At 49.8% G+C, this 19,119-nt stretch overlaps 1 protein-coding gene across 1 annotated transcript in view; it reads left to right on the top strand.

Annotated features, from left to right (window-relative positions):
* The window catches only part of LOC142774415 (nuclear pore glycoprotein p62-like), an 83,685-nt gene that overhangs the window by 45,095 nt on the left and 19,471 nt on the right, over positions 1-19,119 (top strand). The window lies entirely within an intron of this gene.

Raw genomic sequence — 19,119 nt, forward strand, 5'->3', positions numbered from 1 at the left:
AGTTTTGAGTCTTGAAAATGCATTCAAGTTGGCCTATTCAAGTTCAAAGTGTTTGTGTTCATAGATTTTCGTTCACACTAATCGTATTGCATTTGATGCTGTTGCGTCTTCTGACAGGTGCCTTGTTCTGTTGTTTCTTTTCAATCGTAATTTGCTTTGCCTAATAAGTTTTGAATATCAGTGTTTCTCCACTGATATCTGTGGGGATCTCATTAGTTTTTTCAGGGGACAACAAGGAACAAATGGCTGATTCCTCCTTCATAGGAATCAGTATAACACAAAAGCAAGACATGTTCTCACAGAAGTATATTAATGCGCGGTCCGGTGCGCTCCTGTTGGCCCTTGAAAATTTGAGTTAGGGAGTGTGATTTTCGTGCCGGGCCATACCCACATCCGCAGCAGGCCTCCCAGGTGAACAGCCTCTAGTCGATAGACCAATGTAGGCAAGGGAAGTCGGCAAAACGGATCCGTAACCTTGGGAAAAGGATTGGCTCTGAGGGCTGAGCCGGTTGGGCTGGTGTCCAGAAGCAGGAACGGCACTGCACCGGGACTGGGCGAGGCTCGCTGCCGTAAAAAGTGGTGTGGCCAAGCCCGGACCAGCGTCGGGACCTTCCTGTGGAAAGCCACAGCTGTACATTTTCTGTGGGCTTCGCGCCTGAGGTTCTTGCTTCGGCCGGCAAAAAACAACCAACTCAGAACTGGCACGGACCGGGAGAATACGACTCTCTAATCAAAACAAAGCATTGCGAGGGCCATTGATCTGTCCCCGCAGTGGCGCCTGTGAAAGCAGGCGTTTGGTGTGTAGCGACACCACGGACCCGAGCTGACGGGGGGGGGGGGGGTTCAGCTCCCTCCCGCGCCTAGCCGTGCGTGGCTTTGCTGTGTCCGGGGAAAAGGGGATCCTGGGGGTTGAGCCAATGCTGGGTGATTGGACCTTAAAGGTCCCCCGGCAGAGGCAACACACCCCTTTGGCCCCGGCTTCACGTAGACGGCACACCTGCGCTGACCCAACCAGGGGAAATCGGCAGTCGCCTTTTCCTATCTCTCTCTTCCTACATCTTCATCCTTATCTCTCATTTTTTATCTGTCCTGTCATCTTCTCTTTTCCGTTTACTTCCGAATTTTCTGGCAGCGAGGGTTAACCTTGTGTAGTTCCCAACCTTGGGTAGTTATATTCGATTATAGCGGCGATGCATGGCTGGCGTCTCCAAGTGTTCACTAGTCAACCTTGTAGCGTCCCCTTGTTGGGCTCGGTGGAGTGTGGCCGACACAAGTTTCTTGGTCTCATATTAGACACTAAGCTAACCTTCATCCCATACATCAAGTATTTAAGGGACAGGTGCTTAAAAACAATGAACATTTTGAAAGTGTTGTCACGCATTACAAGGGGTAGTGACAGGAAATGTTTAATTAACTTATATAAAAGCCTCGTACGCACATGCCTAGATTTCGGTGCTATAATCTATCAGTCGGCAACACCATCATCCTCGAAAATTCTCGACCCTGTCCACCATCTCTACGTCTCTCTACGGGTGCTTTCCGCACCAGCCCTGTGGAGAGCCTGTACGTGGATTCGAATGAATGGTCACTCCACCTACAAAGATGTTCCCGGTCCTTTTTGTACTTTTTGAAGGTGAAGGCAGACAAGAAACACCCTTCCCTTTCACAATTAATGATTTGTCTTGTTCTGGCTTGTTCGAGAGCTGTCCTTCATTTAGGCAGCCCTACGCGCTGCGTGTAAGGTTCCTGGCCGAAGAAACAGGTGTGCCTCTTGAACACAGTTTGATGGCTCCTGCAACGTATCTGCCACCGTGGCAGTGACAGCTAATAGACTGTGACGTCTCTTTTGTTGATGTCACAAAGCACGCACCACTTGCACACATACATACATACTTCTCAGAACTACAACATAAATACACACGCCCTGAGTTCTTTACCGATGCGTCAAAGTCAAACACTTCCACATGCAGCAATAGACCAATCCTTTTCCGAGGCCGGCGTTCTTCATCCTAATGCAAGCATTTTCACCGGAGAAGCTTACGCTATACTGGCGGTCGTAAAACACATTAAACACATAAAATTACAAAAGGCGGTAATATACAGATTCCCTAAGCGTGGTCAGAGCCCTGAAAACTCCTAAAAAACACAAGAACCCCGTGCTGGTGTCACTTTACTCACTTCTGTGCACACTCTACACATCACAACAGCATGTCGTTGTCTGCTGGGTTCCAGGGCACCGTGAAATACAAGTGAATGTTTTGGCCGACAATCTGGCTGCTTGCACCAATGTCACTACTGACAATGCGTCAACACCAGTCCCTGCACTTGACTTAAAACCTTTTATAAAACGAAAGCTCAGGGGGTATTGGCAGAGCATGTGGGATAAACACACAGATGATAAACTCCATGCTATTAAGCCGCAACTAGGTTATTGGCCGCCACTATCAAAATCACGACACACAGAAGTAATACTAACAAGGCTTAGAACAGGACATACACATTCTACACATTCATTTCTTCTGTCTACCGGTGATCCACCATATTGTGAGAGATGTGGAGAGCCCCTTACGGTTCTCCTCATTCTCGTCCAGTGCAATGAGCTAGATGCTCTAAAAAAAGCACTTTTTACTGCCCTACCGACAGCAGCTCTCTCTACACCCTGGGATGCTCATCGGTAGGGATCCACTTTTTAAACTGCAAACACTTTTCACGTTTTTAAAAGATGTGCAAAGCTTTCACACGATATTTCGAGGTCATCCGTAGCACGACCTCTATAGAGTGGTCGTGGCTGCGGTGACTTCATCCTGTCTTCATCTTCATCATGGTTTTATTATCATGACATTTTGCCATCCGCTATCACTACACATATGTCACGCCACTGTCATGATTTTATTACTTTCATGTTTTAACCCGCGTTAGAGCGAGGAACTTTAAGGCCCCTTTACAGCCACGCACCATATCATTGTTCATATCTGTAGTCAATTTAAATGGCGCTCTTTGGCCATCAATCGGCCCTTGCGCCACTAAAAACTACTCATCATCGAGGTCATCCGTAGCACGACCTGTATAGACGTGGCTGCGGTGACTACATCTTCATCATGGTTTTATTATCATGACATTTTGTCATCCGCTATCACTACACATATGTTACGCCACTATCATGATTTTATTACTTTCATGTTTTAACTCGCGTTAGAGCGAGGAATTTTAAGGCCCCTTTACAGCCACGCACCATATAATTGTTCATAGCTGTAGTCAATTGAAATGGCGCTCTTTGTCCATCAATTGGCCCTTGCGCCACTAAAAACTACTCATCATCATCATCTAAGGAATCGCAGTCCCAGCGGGATTCGATGCAGGAGAGGACAGATCATAAACAACACAAAAAAGACAAAAAAGATGGAGGAATAGACCAAGATCCCACAAGAAAAAGTTTATTGGCAAAACAAATGATCAAAAACTGGCCAAAATTGACAAATCCTTGATGAAGGCCCTTTTGGCATTGGTCGCTGGAGAACAAGGAAAAGAACAGCTATTGGACAGCATTCTCACAGACTTTTCTAGAATAAAAAACCTAGCCTTGGAAGCTACCCATGAGGTAGCGCGATTGGAAGAGAACCGAGAAAAGGAGCAAAACGCAAGCCCAACGGGCCCATCATATGCGGAGGTCCTCAGAGGAAAGACAAGTACAGCAAGAGAGGGTAACCAAGCCCCCGATGCTCCCCAAAGAGAGAATGGGGAGAAAAAAAATCAAGTAACTAAAATTGCTCTCTTAGTATCATCGGATACTTTAAATTCAGTTGAAGTACAGACTGTACTAAAAAAATGGGTCGACCCACAGGAGATCGGGTTAACCGACCCAAAGATCCGGGTAGGGAAGCAAGGAGTGGTGGTAACAACCGCCTCAAAAGAAGGACTAAAAAACCTAGAGAAGTTTATTGGACATGACCCCGAACTACGAACCAAAGTGAAGACCCAGAGACCAAAAATTAAAAGACTGGAATTGAAGATCGTTGAAATAGACGAAGAATACACATCTCAAGAAATAATACGGAAGCTCATTTCGCAGAACGGATTAACCTGTAGGGAAGATTTAAACATGGTAACCTCATGGAAGTGAAATGTTGGTAAAACGATTATCTTAAGTTTAAAAAAGGAAGCCTGGGAACAACTACAACATAAGCAGTGGGTGAGCATAAGTTGGAACAGATGTCGAATCTTCGACAATATGTTTGTACCTAGGTGCACCTACTGCACAAAATACGGACACACCCAAAAATGGTGTCAGGCTAGAAAACCCCGATGTACCGAATGTAACGGCAGCCACCATTACAGAATGTACAGGTCCGAGGAGTATAAGTGTAATGCTTGCCGACAGGAAGAGTTCGAACCCGACATGATATCACACTCCATCATGTCAAATAACTGCCCTACGTACAGCGCCAGAAGGGAGCGAGAACTCTATATAATTGTTCACCAATTAGATTTAGCAGAAGACTAAGCAGCCAGAGCCGTTTCCCCATTCTAACTCAGTTTGTTACGTCGCTTTTCTCTCTGCTAAAAAAAGAAATGGCCAGCAGAAAAATCAATGACATTGGAAAACTTAGAAATTATACAGATAAACTTAGCAAGACCATTTAAAGCCAACCAAAATTTAAAATTTTCAACAGCAAAAAAAAACCATCATCTTTCGTTAATTCAAGAACCATACCATCTGAAAAAAAAATTCTCTCTTTTTCGATAAAAGACAAAAGCATAGCACATAACGACAATCCAAAAGTTGGCAGAACTTCCCATTCAACCTAATTATTATATTTCCAATACAGATAGAACAAGATTTGGTTGCAGTTTTATTAAATTTCAAGAGCAAACAACTTCTCGTAATTAATTGCTATGCTCCACCCAAAAGTGGTGTAGAGAAGTTATTAATTAAAATAGATAATATTCAAAAAACACATATAGAGAATGTATTAATAGCAGGAGATTTTAATGCGAAAAGCCATAGCTGGGGAGGGGACAAATTAGACGATAGAGGGGAATTAGTAATAGAGTTTATAATAAAAAATAACCTAACTATTTTAAACGACAATAAAAGTAAACCTACATTTGAAAACTCAACGGGAAAAAGTTGGATTGATTTATCCATCAGTTCAATCACCCGAACTAGGGAAATTAAAAAGTGGAAAGTATTAAATGAATCATCATATAGTGATCATAAGCTCATTAAAATAAAAATATTTGAAGAGGTTAAAACACATAAGTTTATAATATTTAAAACAGGCAAACAAAAAGCAATAATAGATCTATTAAAGATTAACTGGGAAGAGGAATTACAAACCCTCAATAAAGCGCAAGACATTGAACAATTAACACAACAATTTTATCAAACACTCGAAGTGCTTGTACAAGCTTACGCAGACGCCACAGTCGTCATTATCCCGGGAACCACACGTATCGCTCTTGGGGACAAGGGTTCCGATGTGTTGCGACGGGTGGAGCGCTGGGCAATTAAGTCCAGAGTAACGCTGAGCCAAGAAAAAACGTGCTGCGTGCTGTTTTCCCATGGCGTTGGTGGGATGGAACGCGTCCGTCCCTCCATTCGTGCGGGCAGTTCGCAAAAGAGCCTTAAATTTGTCGACACACTCCGCGTCCTGGGTGTCGTAATCGACCGCCACCTTTCCTTCTTCGCTCATGCCGACCACCTGAAGGAAAAGGTGAATCACCTGGTGGCGAAGGTGGTCACCTTTAAGAACATGGTAACCTTCGGCCAGACGCAATTAGACGCCTATACAAACAAGTTATGCTGCCGACCATAACTTACGCTTCAATCATTTGGTGGCCTGAACGACCTGACTGTCTTTTGAAAAGCCGCCTCGTATCGGTCCCGCGTTCGGCCTTACTCGCACTAACGGGTGCACATTGAACTACTCAGACGGCGGCATTGCAGGTTCTCACGCACACTCCCCCGATCGAGATGGAACTGCGTCTCCTCATTAAGGAGTTCGCTCTCCTACGATTGCGGCGCAAAATCGCGTGGGAGGGGCAAACAACAATAGACCTCCGACAAGTGGCTCTGCCGATGGATAAGTGGACATCCCACCCGGCTAAGACCCCACGCGTACAGAAGGTGGTTTGTCTTTCGGCACCCGAGGTTCGAGAGATGGCAAGGCATCCGGGCATACACATTTATATGGACGGTGCGTACTCTCCTAATTCCGCTGGAGCGGCGTATGTGACATTCGGAAGGGCAACCTCCATCGTCGCCAGAGGCCGCTTTCGGGTGCTGGACGCCTCGAGTGCATACTGCACAGAGGTAGTGGCACTCACAGAGGCCCTCCAGTATCTGAGATCGTACAACTCAGATCGACCGAGATATGTATACACAGACTGTTTATCCGTCTTACAGGCATAGGCCAACCCGCAATGTTTAGACCCACGCGTTGCACGCATGCGCGAGATTATCGCGGAGATCTCGTTGACCCATTTTTTTTTAGTTTCCCACGTCCCGGGGCACAAAAGAATTTTCGGCAACGAGCTCGCCGATTTTTTTAGCGTCGAGAGCGTGCCGGATAGGCGCCGTCCATCAGGCCCACCTTTCTGTGGGTCAGGTCAAATCGCGCCTCCGGCGTGGGTTATTTCACATCTGTAATTTATAGTGGCGCCAATCACATGTGGACACAAAACTCGCTAGATGGGTCCCCGAGGTCACAAGCATACCATTATTCTTACCACTCAATAGGCACCTCACCACCTTACTGACGGGACACGGCCGCTTTCCCCATTACTTTCATCGGTTCGGTTTGATGAGGGATCCGCTCTGCCCCTGTGGCAAGCTCTGCCCATCAATCGAGCACTACTATGGTGAATGTAAATTTACCGCTTCGATCGTAGATCACGTGCAGCCTCGCGAAGCCCTTCTGAGAGGGGATCGTGCTGTAGTTCTCTGGAGTACAAAAAACTGGGCACTGCTCACCTTGGTGGTCACGACAATTAGTGCCCAGATTCCAGACATGGCACGATAACACGAGTTTCAACACTCACATGTCACTCACATCAGAGACCTGGTCGGAGACGATTTGTCACGTTGGCGCACAGGCCTTTCGGCCAAATATGGCGAGGCCATCGCCCCTGTCTGTGCGCAGCGGGCAATTGTCGACGGTGGTTCAGACGGTCGGACCGTACTCGGTGATGCATCCCAGAGATGAGAAGAGTTCAAACAAACAACCGGAACGCCCACCTCGGACAGCCAACATCAGTGGACTCGAGATCTGACAGATCGAGTGGACTCGCCAACAGTGAACACTGCATCACACGGCCGTCATCAAGCCAGGTGTCACGTGAACAATGCGCTTGCATTGACAAATGTCTTCTATGCTCAACTCTTCCATTCATATCATTCACCCCAGACTTTTGGACTTCTGATGTGTACCACCCCACTGTCTCCTGTCTCTCGTTGTTTTACACCTTAACGACGCATTACTGGCATGTTGACGACAACAAATTAAAATAACGCAGGTATCTGTGCTCGCTGACCTAACGCCTTGGGACACCGAAGCGTTACAGTTTGCCCCTACATTTTCTTTTTCTGAGTGGATCTCTCACTAAATTGTACGCTTTGGGTGTATTTAACCCTTTTCATTTATTTTTGATTGGCTTTAAACCTGGTATGCTTAGGCAGGGACAGGTTTTTCGCAAACAATTATTTTAATTTTTCTTATCGAAGCTGGGAATGAAGTTTACGGGGGCGGTACATATGTCAAACGGTAATGCAGGTGTCCTAAGGCGAGCTCAGCGAGGACAGAAACCTCGCGTAGAGCAAAAGGGCAAATGCTTGCTGGATCTTGAATTTCAGTACGATTTGAGACCGCAAAAGCGGGGCCCCTCGATCCTTTTGACTTTAAGAGTTTTAAGCAAGAGGTGTCAGATAAGTTACCATAGGGATAACTCGCTTGTGGCGGCCAAGCGTTCATAGCGACGTCGCTTTTGATCCTTTGATGTCGGCTCTTCCTATCATTGCAAAGCAGAATTCGCCAAGCGTTGGATTGTTCACCCACTAATAGGGAACGTGAGCTGGGTTAGACAGGTTAGTTTTACCCTACTGATGACCGGTTGTTGCGATAGTAGCTCTGCTCAGTACGAGAGGAACCACAGATTCGGACACTTGGTTCACGTGCTTGGTCGAGAGTCCAGTGGTGCGAAGCTACCATCCATGGGATTACGACTGAATGCCTCTAAGTCAGAATCTCATCTAAGCACTGCAACGATATCATGTGCACTTGCGGCGAATGCGGGTAAGATTAGCGCCGGGTCGAGCGCGGCGGGCCGCCGCGCTTCCTGCCTCGATGACGTCAAATGAACCCAGAGAGCGCGACACCAGAGGCCGAGTATTGACGAGGCCACTGGTCGCTCTGCGCGGCTATGGCTGGCCTGAATCGCTGCAGTGTCAAATCGTCTGAAGACGACTTAGGTAGCTGTCGTGATGTCGTAAGTGCCACCACACTGCGATCTATTGAGGCTTAGCCTCTGACTGGAAGGTTTGTCCGCGGTACAAAACCGAAACGTTCATCCTTTCTGTGAGATCGCAAAGACTGTACGAGTGCCAAACCGCATGGCCCGCTGGCCCGGTCGCTCAGGTTCACCCGAAAATGGAGGGACCACCATACAGGACCCGGAGCCGCGTGAAGTACGAAAGGAACCGCGTGGTCAAAAGTCGAGATAGGTTTGACTGGGAGCCGCGTGAAGTATGAAAGGAACCACGCGGTAGAGAAAGGCTTGACTCAAAGCCGCGTGAAGTACGAAAAAAAACACGCGGTAGAGAAAGGCTTGACTCAAAGCCGCGTTAAGTATGAAAGGAACCACGCGGTAGAGAAAGGCTTGACTCAAAGCCGCGTAAAGTACGAAAGGAACCACGCGGTTGAGAAAGGCTTGACTCAAAGCCGCATGACAGACGAAAAGAACCACGCGGTAGAGAAAGGCCCGACTCAAAGCCGCGTGAAGTACGAAAGGAACCACGCGGTAGAGAAAGGCTTGACTCAAAGCCGCGTGAAGTACGAAAGGAACCACCCGGTAGAGAAAGGCGTGACTCAAAGCCGCGTGAAGTACGAAAGGAACCACGTGGTAGAGAAAGGCTTGACTCAAAGCCGCGTGAAGTACGAAAGGAACCACGCGGTAGAGAAAGGCGTGACTCAAAGCCGCGTGAAGTATGAAAGGAACCACGCGGTAAAGAAAGGCTTGACTCAAAGCCGCGTGAAGTACAAAAGGAACCACGCGGTTGAAAAAGGCTTGACTCAAAGCCGCGTGAAGTACGAAAAGAACCACGCGGTAGAGAAAGGCTTGACTCCAAGCCGCGTGAAGTACGAAAGGAACCACGCGGTAGAGAAAGGCGTGACTCAAAGCCGCATGAAGTACGAAAGGAACCACGCGGTAGAGAAAGGCTTGACTCAAAGCCGCGTGAAATACGAAAGGAACCACGCGGTAGAGAAAGGCGTGACTCAAAGCCGCGTGAAGTACAAAAGGAACCACGCGGTAGAAAAAAGCTTGACTCAAAGCCGCGTGAAGTATGAAAGGAACCACGCGGTAGAGAAAGGCTTGACTCAAAGCCGCGTGAAGTACAAAAGGAACCACGCGGCACGCAATTGAGAAAGGCTTGACTCAAAGCCGCAGGAAGTACGAAAGGAACCACGCGGTAGAGAAAGGCTTGACTCAAAGCCGCGTGAAGTATGAAAGGAACCACGCGGTAAAGAAAGGCTTGACTCAAAGCCGCGTGAAGTACAAAAGGAACCACGCGGTTGAAAAAGGCTTGACTCAAAGCCGCGTGAAGCACGAAAGGAACCACGCGGTAGAGAAAGGCTTGACTTGAAGCCGCGTGAAGTACGAAAGGAACCACGCGGTAGAGAAAGGCGTGACTCAAAGCCGCGTGAAGTACGAAAGGAACCACGCGGTAGAGAAAGGCTTGACTCAAAGCCGCGTGAAGTACGAAAGGAACCACGCGGTAGAGAAAGGCGTGACTCAAAGCCGCGTGAAGTACGAAAGGAACCACGCGGTAGAAAAACGCTTGACTCAAAGCCGCGTAAAGTACGAAAGGAACCACGCGGTAGAGAAAGGTTCGACCCAAAGCCGCGTGAAGTACGAAAAGAACCAAGCGGTAGAGAAAGGCTTGACTCAAAGACGCGTGAAGTACGAAAGAAACCACGCCGTAGAGAAAGGCTTGACTCAAAGCCGCGTGAAGTACAAAAGGAACCACGCGGTAGAGAAAGGCTTGACTCAAAGCCGCGTGAAGTACGAAAGGAACCACGCGGTAGAGAAAGGCTTGACTCAAAGCCACGTGAAGTACGAAAGGAACCACGCAGTAGAAAAAGGCGTGACTCAAAGCCGCGTGAAGTACGAAAGGAACCACGCGGTAGAGAAAGGCTTGACTCAAAGCTGCGTGAAGTACGAAAGGAACCACGAAATTGAGAAAAGCTTGACTCAAAGCCGCGGGAAGTACGAAAGGAACCACGCGGTAGAGAAAGGCTTGACTCAAAGCCGCGTGAAGTACGAAACGAACCACGCCGTAGAGAAAGGCTTGACTCAAAGCCGCGTGAAGTACAAAAGGAACCACGCGGTTGAGAAAGGCTTGACTCAAAGCCGCGTGAAGTACGAAAGGAACCACGCGGTAGAGAAAGGCTTGACTCAAAGCCGCGTGAAGTACGAAAGGAACCACGCGGTAGAGAAAGACGTGACTCAAAGCCGCGTGAAGTTCGAAACGAACCACGCGGTAGAGAAAGGCGTGACTCAAAGCCGCGTGAAGTACGAAAGGAACCACGCGGTAGAGAAAGGCTTGACTCAAAGCCGCGTGAAGTACGAAAGGAACCACGAAATTGAGAAAAGCTTGACTCAAAGCCGCGTGAAATACGAAAGGAACCACGCGGTAGAGAAAGGCTTGACTCAAAGCCGCGTGAAGTACGAAAGGAACCACGTGGTTCAGAAAGGCTTGACTCAAAGCCGCTTGAAGTACGAAAGGAACCACGCGGTAGAGAAAGGCTTGACTCAAAGCCACGTGAAGTACAAAAGGAACCACGCGGTTCAGAAAGGCTTGACTCAAAGCCGCGTGAAGTACGAAAGGAACCACGCGGTAGAGAAAGGCTTGACTCAAAGCCGCGTGAAGTACGAAAGGAACCACCCGGTAGAGAAAGGCGTGACTCAAAGCCGCGTGAAGTACGAAAGGAACCACGCGGTAGAGAAAGGCTTGACTCAAAGCCGCGTGAAGTACGAAAGGAACCACGCGGTAGAGAAAGGCGTGACTCAAAGCAGCGTGAAGTACGAAAGGAACCACGCGGTAAAGAAAGGCTTGACTCAAAGCCGCGTGAAGTACGAAAGGAACCACGCGGTAGAGAAAGGCGTGACTCAAAGCCGCGTGAAGTACGAAAGGAACCACGCGGTAGAGAAAGGCTTGACTCAAAGCCGCGTGAAGTACGAAAGGAACCACGCGGTAGAGAAAGGCTTGACTCAAAGCCGCGTGAAGTACGAAAGGAACCACGCGGTAGAGAAAGGCTTGACTCAAAGCCGCGTGAAGTACGAAAGGAACCACGCGGTAGAGAAAGGCTTGACTCAAAGCCGCGTGAAGTACGAAAGGAACCACGCGGTAGAGAAAGGCGTGACTCAAAGCAGCGTGAAGTACGAAAGGAACCACGCGGTAAAGAAAGGCTTGACTCAAAGCCGCGTGAAGTACGAAAGGAACCACGCGGTAGAGAAAGGCGTGACTCAAAGCCGCGTGAAGTACGAAAGGAACCACGCGGTAGAGAAAGGCTTGACTCAAAGCCGCGTGAAGTACGAAAGGAACCACGCGGTAGAGAAAGGCGTGACTCAAAGCCGCGTGAAGTACGAAAGGAACCACGCGGTAGAGAAAGGCTTGACTCAAAGCCGCGTGAAGTACGAAAGGAACCACGCGGTAGAGAAAGGCGTGACTCAAAGCCGCGTGAAGTACGAAAGGAACCACGCGGTTCAGAAAGACTTGACTCAAAGCCGCGTGAAGTACGAAAGGAACCACGCGGTAGAGAAAGGCTTGACTCAAAGCCGCGTGAAGTATGAAAGGAACCACGCGGTAGAGAAAGGCGTGACTCAAAGCCGCGTGAAGTACGAAAGGAACCACGCGGTAGAGAAAGGCTTGACTCAAAGCCGCGTGAAGTACGAAAGGAACCACGCGGTAGAGAAAGGCGTGACTCAAAGCCGCGGGAAGTACGAAAGGAACCACGCGGTAGAGAAAGGCTTGACTCAAAGCCGCGTGAAGTACGAAAGGAACCACCCGGTAGAGAAAGGCGTGACTCAAAGCCGCGTGAAGTACGAAAGGAACCACGCGGTAGAGAAAGGCTTGACTCAAAGCCGCGTGAAGTACGAAAGGAACCACGCGGTAGAGAAAGGCGTGACTCAAAGCCGCGTGAAGTACGAAAGGAACCACGCGGTTCAGAAAGACTTGACTCAAAGCCGCGTGAAGTACGAAAGGAACCACGCGGTAGAGAAAGGCTTGACTCAAAGCCGCGTGAAGTACGAAAGGAACCACGCGGTAGAGAAAGGCGTGACTCAAAGCCGCGTGAAGTACGAAAGGAACCACGCGGTAGAGAAAGGCTTGACTCAAAGCCGCGTGAAGTACGAAAGGAACCACGCGGTAGAGAAAGGCTTGACTCAAAACCGCGTGAAGTATGAAAGGAACCACGCGGTACAGAAAGGCTTGACTCAAAGCCGCGTGAAGTACAAAAGGAACCACGCGGCACGCAATTGAGAAAGGCTTGACTCAAAGCCGCGGGAAGTACGAAAGGAACCACGTGGTAGAGAAAGGCTTGACTCAAAGCCGCGTGAAGTATGAAAGGAACCACGCGGTAAAGAAAGGCTTGACTCAAAGCCGCGTGAAGTACAAAAGGAACCACGCGGTTGAAAAAGGCTTGACTCAAAGCCGCGTGAAGTACGAAAAGAACCACGCGGTAGAGAAAGGCTTGACTCGAAGCCGCGTGAAGTACGAAAGGAACCACGCGGTAGAGAAAGGCGTGACTCAAAGCCGCGTGAAGTACGAAAGGAACCACGCGGTAGAGAAAGGCTTGACTCAAAGCCGCGTGAAGTACGAAAGGAACCACGCGGTAGAGAAAGGCGTGACTCAAAGCCGCGTGAAGTACGAAAGGAACCGCGCGGCACGCAATTGAGAAAGGCTTGACTCAAAGCCGCAGGAAGTACGAAAGGAACCACGCGGTAGAGAAAGGCTTGACTCAAAGCCGCGTGAAGTATGAAAGGAACCACGCGGTAAAGAAAGGCTTGACTCAAAGCCGCGTGAAGTACAAAATGAACCACGCGGTTGAAAAAGGCTTGACTCAAAGCCGCGTGAAGCACGAAAGGAACCACGCGGTAGAGAAAGGCTTGACTCGAAGCCGCGTGAAGTACGAAAGGAACCACGCGGTAGAGAAAGGCGTGACTCAAAGCCGCGTGAAGTACGAAAGGAACCACGCGGTAGAGAAAGGCTTGACTCAAAGCCGCGTGAAGTACGAAAGGAACCACGCGGTAGAGAAAGGCGTGACTCAAAGCCGCGTGAAGTACGAAAGGAACCACGTGGTAGAAAAACGCTTGACTCAAAGCCGCGTAAAGTACGAAAGGAACCACGCGGTAGAGAAAGGTTCGACCCAAAGCCGCGTGAAGTACGAAAAGAACCAAGCGGTAGAGAAAGGCTTGACTCAAAGATGCGTGAAGTACGAAAGAAACCACGCCGTAGAGAAAGGCTTGACTCAAAGCCGCGTGAAGTACAAAAGGAACCACGCGGTAGAGAAAGGCTTGACTCAAAGCCGCGTGAAGTACGAAAGGAACCACGCGGTAGAGAAAGGCTTGACTCAAAGCCGCGTGAAGTACGAAAGGAACCACGCGGTAGAAAAAGGCGTGACTCAAAGCCGCGTGAAGTACGAAAGGAACCACGCGGTAGAGAAAGGCTTGACTCAAAGCTGCGTGAAGTACGAAAGGAACCACGAAATTGAGAAAAGCTTGACTCAAAGCCGCGGGAAGTACGAAAGGAACCACGCGGTAGAGAAAGGCTTGACTCAAAGCCGCTTGAAGTACGAAACGAACCACGCCGTAGAGAAAGGCTTGACTCAAAGCCGCGTGAAGTACAAAAGGAACCACGCGGTTGAGAAAGGCTTGACTCAAAGCCGCGTGAAGTACGAAAGGAACCACGCGGTAGAGAAAGGCTTGACTCAAAGCCGCGTGAAGTACGAAAGGAACCACGCGGTAGAGAAAGGCGTGACTCAAAGCCGCGTGAAGTACGAAACGAACCACGCGGTAGAGAAAGGCGTGACTCAAAGCCGCGTGAAGTACGAAAGGAACCACGCGGTAGAGAAAGGCTTGACTCAAAGCCGCGTGAAGTACGAAAGGAACCACGAAATTGAGAAAAGCTTGACTCAAAGCCGCGTGAAATACGAAAGGAACCACGCGGTAGAGAAAGGCTTGACTCAAAGCCGCGTGAAGTACGAAAGGAACCACGTGGTTCAGAAAGGCTTGACTCAAAGCCGCTTGAAGTACGAAAGGAACCACGCGGTAGAGAAAGGCTTGACTCAAAGCCACGTGAAGTACAAAAGGAACCACGCGGTTCAGAAAGGCTTGACTCAAAGCCGCGTGAAGTACGAAAGGAACCACGCGGTAGAGAAAGGCTTGACTCAAAGCCGCGTGAAGTACGAAAGGAACCACCCGGTAGAGAAAGGCGTGACTCAAAGCCGCGTGAAGTACGAAAGGAACCACGCGGTAGAGAAAGGCTTGACTCAAAGCCGCGTGAAGTACGAAAGGAACCACACGGTAGAGAAAGGCGTGACTCAAAGCAGCGTGAAGTACGAAAGGAACCACGCGGTAAAGAAAGGCTTGACTCAAAGCCGCGTGAAGTACGAAAGGAACCACGCGGTAGAGAAAGGCGTGACTCAAAGCCGCGTGAAGTACGAAAGGAACCACGCGGTAGAGAAAGGCTTGACTCAAAGCCGCGTGAAGTACGAAAGGAACCACGCGGTAGAGAAAGGCTTGACTCAAAGCCGCGTGAAGTACGAAAGGAACCACGCGGTAGAGAAAGGCTTGACTCAAAGCCGCGTGAAGTACGAAAGGAACCACGCGGTAGAGAAAGGCTTGACTCAAAGCCGCGTGAAGTACGAAAGGAACCACGCGGTAGAGAAAGGCGTGACTCAAAGCAGCGTGAAGTACGAAAGGAACCACGCAGTAAAGAAAGGCTTGACTCAAAGCCGCGTGAAGTACGAAAGGAACCACGCGGTAGAGAAAGGCGTGACTCAAAGCCGCGTGAAGTACGAAAGGAACCACGTGATAGAGAAAGGCTTGACTCAAAGCCGCGTGAAGTACGAAAGGAACCACGCGGTAGAGAAAGGCGTGACTCAAAGCCGCGTGAAGTACGAAAGGAACCACGCGCTAGAGAAAGGCTTGACTCAAAGCCGCGTGAAGTACGAAAGGAACCACCCGGTAGAGAAAGGCGTAACTCAAAGCCGCGTGAAGTACGAAAGGAACCACGCGGTAGAGAAAGGCTTGACTCAAAGCCGCGTGAAGTACGAAAGGAACCACGCGGTAGAGAAAGGCGTGACTCAAAGCAGCGTGAAGTACGAAAGGAACCACGCGGTAAAGAAAGGCTTGACTCAAAGCCGCGTGAAGTACGAAAGGAACCACGCGGTAGAGAAAGGCGTGACTCAAAGCCGCGTGAAGTACGAAAGGAACCACGCGGTAGAGAAAGGCTTGACTCAAAGCCGCGTGAAGTACGAAAGGAACCACGCGGTAGAGAAAGGCTTGACTCAAAGCCGCGTGAAGTACGAAAGGAACCACGCGGTAGAGAAAGGCTTGACTCAAAGCCGCGTGAAGTACGAAAGGAACCACGCGGTAGAGAAAGGCTTGACTCAAAGCCGCGTGAAGTACGAAAGGAACCACGCGGTAGAGAAAGGCGTGACTCAAAGCAGCGTGAAGTACGAAAGGAACCACGCGGTAAAGAAAGGCTTGACTCAAAGCCGCGTGAAGTACGAAAGGAACCACGCGGTAGAGAAAGGCGTGACTCAAAGCCGCGTGAAGTACGAAAGGAACCACGCGGTAGAGAAAGGCTTGACTCAAAGCCGCGTGAAGTACGAAAGGAACCACGCGGTAGAGAAAGGCGTGACTCAAAGCCGCGTGAAGTACGAAAGGAACCACGCGCTAGAGAAAGGCTTGACTCAAAGCCGCGTGAAGTACGAAAGGAACCACCCGGTAGAGAAAGGCGTGACTCAAAGCCGCGTGAAATACGAAAGGAACCACGCGGTAGAGAAAGGCTTGACTCAAAGCCGCGTGAAGTACGAAAGGAACCACGTGGTTCAGAAAGGCTTGACTCAAAGCCGCTTGAAGTACGAAAGGAACCACGCGGTAGAGAAAGGCTTGACTCAAAGCCACGTGAAGTACAAAAGGAACCACGCGGTTCAGAAAGGCTTGACTCAAAGCCGCGTGAAGTACGAAAGGAACCACGCGGTAGAGAAAGGCTTGACTCAAAGCCGCGTGAAGTACGAAAGGAACCACCCGGTAGAGAAAGGCGTGACTCAAAGCCGCGTGAAGTACGAAAGGAACCACGCGGTAGAGAAAGGCTTGACTCAAAGCCGCGTGAAGTACGAAAGGAACCACGCGGTAGAGAAAGGCGTGACTCAAAGCAGCGTGAAGTACGAAAGGAACCACGCGGTAAAGAAAGGCTTTACTCAAAGCCGCGTGAAGTACGAAAGGAACCACGCGGTAGAGAAAGGCGTGACTCAAAGCCGCGTGAAGTACGAAAGGAACCACGCGGTAGAGAAAGGCTTGACTCAAAGCCGCGTGAAGTACGAAAGGAACCACGCGGTAGAGAAAGGCTTGACTCAAAGCCGCGTGAAGTACGAAAGGAACCACGCGGTAGAGAAAGGCTTGACTCAAAGCCGCGTGAAGTACGAAAGGAACCACGCGGTAGAGAAAGGCTTGACTCAAAGCCGCGTGAAGTACGAAAGGAACCACGCGGTAGAGAAAGGCGTGACTCAAAGCAGCGTGAAGTACGAAAGGAACCACGCGGTAAAGAAAGGCTTGACTCAAAGCCGCGTGAAGTACGAAAGGAACCACGCGGTAGAGAAAGGCGTGACTCAAAGCCGCGTGAAGTACGAAAGGAACCACGCGGTAGAGAAAGGCTTGACTCAAAGCCGCGTGAAGTACGAAAGGAACCACGCGGTAGAGAAAGGCGTGACTCAAAGCCGCGTGAAGTACGAAAGGAACCACGCGGTAGAGAAAGGCTTGACTCAAAGCCGCGTGAAGTACGAAAGGAACCACGCGGTAGAGAAAGGCGTGACTCAAAGCCGCGTGAAGTACGAAAGGAACCACGCGGTTCAGAAAGACTTGACTCAAAGCCGCGTGAAGTACGAAAGGAACCACGCGGTAGAGAAAGGCTTGACTCAAAGCCGCGTGAAGTATGAAAGGAACCACGCGGTAGAGAAAGGCGTGACTCAAAGCCGCGTGAAGTACGAAAGGAACCACGCGGTAGAGAAAGGCTTGACTCAAAGCCGCGTGAAGTACGAAAGGAACCACGCGGTAGAGAAAGGCGTGACTCAAAGCCGCGGGAAGTACGAAAGGAACCACGCGGTAGAGAAAGGCTTGACTCAAAGCCGCGTGAAGTACGAAAGGAACCACCCGGTAGAGAAAGGCGTGACTCAAAGCCGCGTGAAGTACGAAAGGAACCACGCGGTAGAGAAAGGCTTGACTCAAAGCCGCGTGAAGTACGAAAGGAACCACGCGGTAGAGAAAGGCGTGACTCAAAGCCGCGTGAAGTACGAAAGGAACCACGCGGTTCAGAAAGACTTGACTCAAAGCCGCGTGAAGTACGAAAGGAACCACGCGGTAGAGAAAGGCTTGACTCAAAGCCGCGTGAAGTACGAAAGGAACCACGCGGTAGAGAAAGGCGTGACTCAAAGCCGCGTGAAGTACGAAAGGAACCACGCGGTAGAGAAAGGCTTGACTCAAAGCCGCGTGAAGTACGAAAGGAACCACGCGGTAGAGAAAGGCTTGACTCAAAACCGCGTGAAGTATGAAAGGAACCACGCGGTACAGAAAGGCTTGACTCAAAGCCGCGTGAAGTACAAAAGGAACCACGCGGCACGCAATTGAGAAAGGCTTGACTCAAAGCCGCGGGAAGTACGAAAGGAACCACGTGGTAGAGAAAGGCTTGACTCAAAGCCGCGTGAAGTATGAAAGGAACCACGCGGTAAAGAAAGGCTTGACTCAAAGCCGCGTGAAGTACAAAAGGAACCACGCGGTTGAAAAAGGCTTGACTCAAAGCCGCGTGAAGTACGAAAAGAACCACGCGGTAGAGAAAGGCTTGACTCGAAGCCGCGTGAAGTACGAAAGGAACCACGCGGTAGAGAAAGGCGTGACTCAAAGCCGCGTGAAGTACGAAAGGAACCACGCGGTAGAGAAAGGCTTGACTCAAAGCCGCGTGAAGTACGAAAGGAACCACGCGGTAGAGAAAGGCGTGACTCAAAGCCGCGTGAAGTACGAAAGGAACCACGCGGCACGCAATTGAGAAAGGCTTGACTCAAAGCCGCAGGAAGTACGAAAGGAACCACGCGGTAGAGAAAGGCTTGACTCAAAGCCGCGTGAAGTATGAAAGGAACCACGCGGTAAAGAAAGGCTTGACTCAAAGCCGCGTGAAGTACAAAATGAACCACGCGGTTGAAAAAGGCTTGACTCAAAGCCGCGTGAAGCACGAAAGGAACCACGCGGTAGAGAAAGGCTTGACTCGAAGCCGCGTGAAGTACGAAAGGAACCACGCGGTAGAGAAAGGCGTGACTCAAAGCCGCGTGAAGTACGAAAGGAACCACGCGGTAGAGAAAGGCTTGACTCAAAGCCGCGTGAAGTACGAAAGGAACCACGCGGTAGAGAAAGGCGTGACTCAAAGCCGCGTGAAGTACGAAAGGAACCACGTGGTAGAAAAACGCTTGACTCAAAGCCGCGTAAAGTACGAAAGGAACCACGCGGTAGAGAAAGGTTCGACCCAAAGCCGCGTGAAGTACGAAAAGAACCAAGCGGTAGAGAAAGGCTTGACTCAAAGATGCGTGAAGTACGAAAGAAACCACGCCGTAGAGAAAGGCTTGACTCAAA

The sequence above is a fragment of the Rhipicephalus microplus genome, chromosome 10 (genome assembly GCF_043290135.1).
Source record: "Rhipicephalus microplus isolate Deutch F79 chromosome 10, USDA_Rmic, whole genome shotgun sequence".
In the NCBI taxonomy this organism is placed as follows: Eukaryota; Metazoa; Arthropoda; class Arachnida; order Ixodida; family Ixodidae; genus Rhipicephalus; species Rhipicephalus microplus.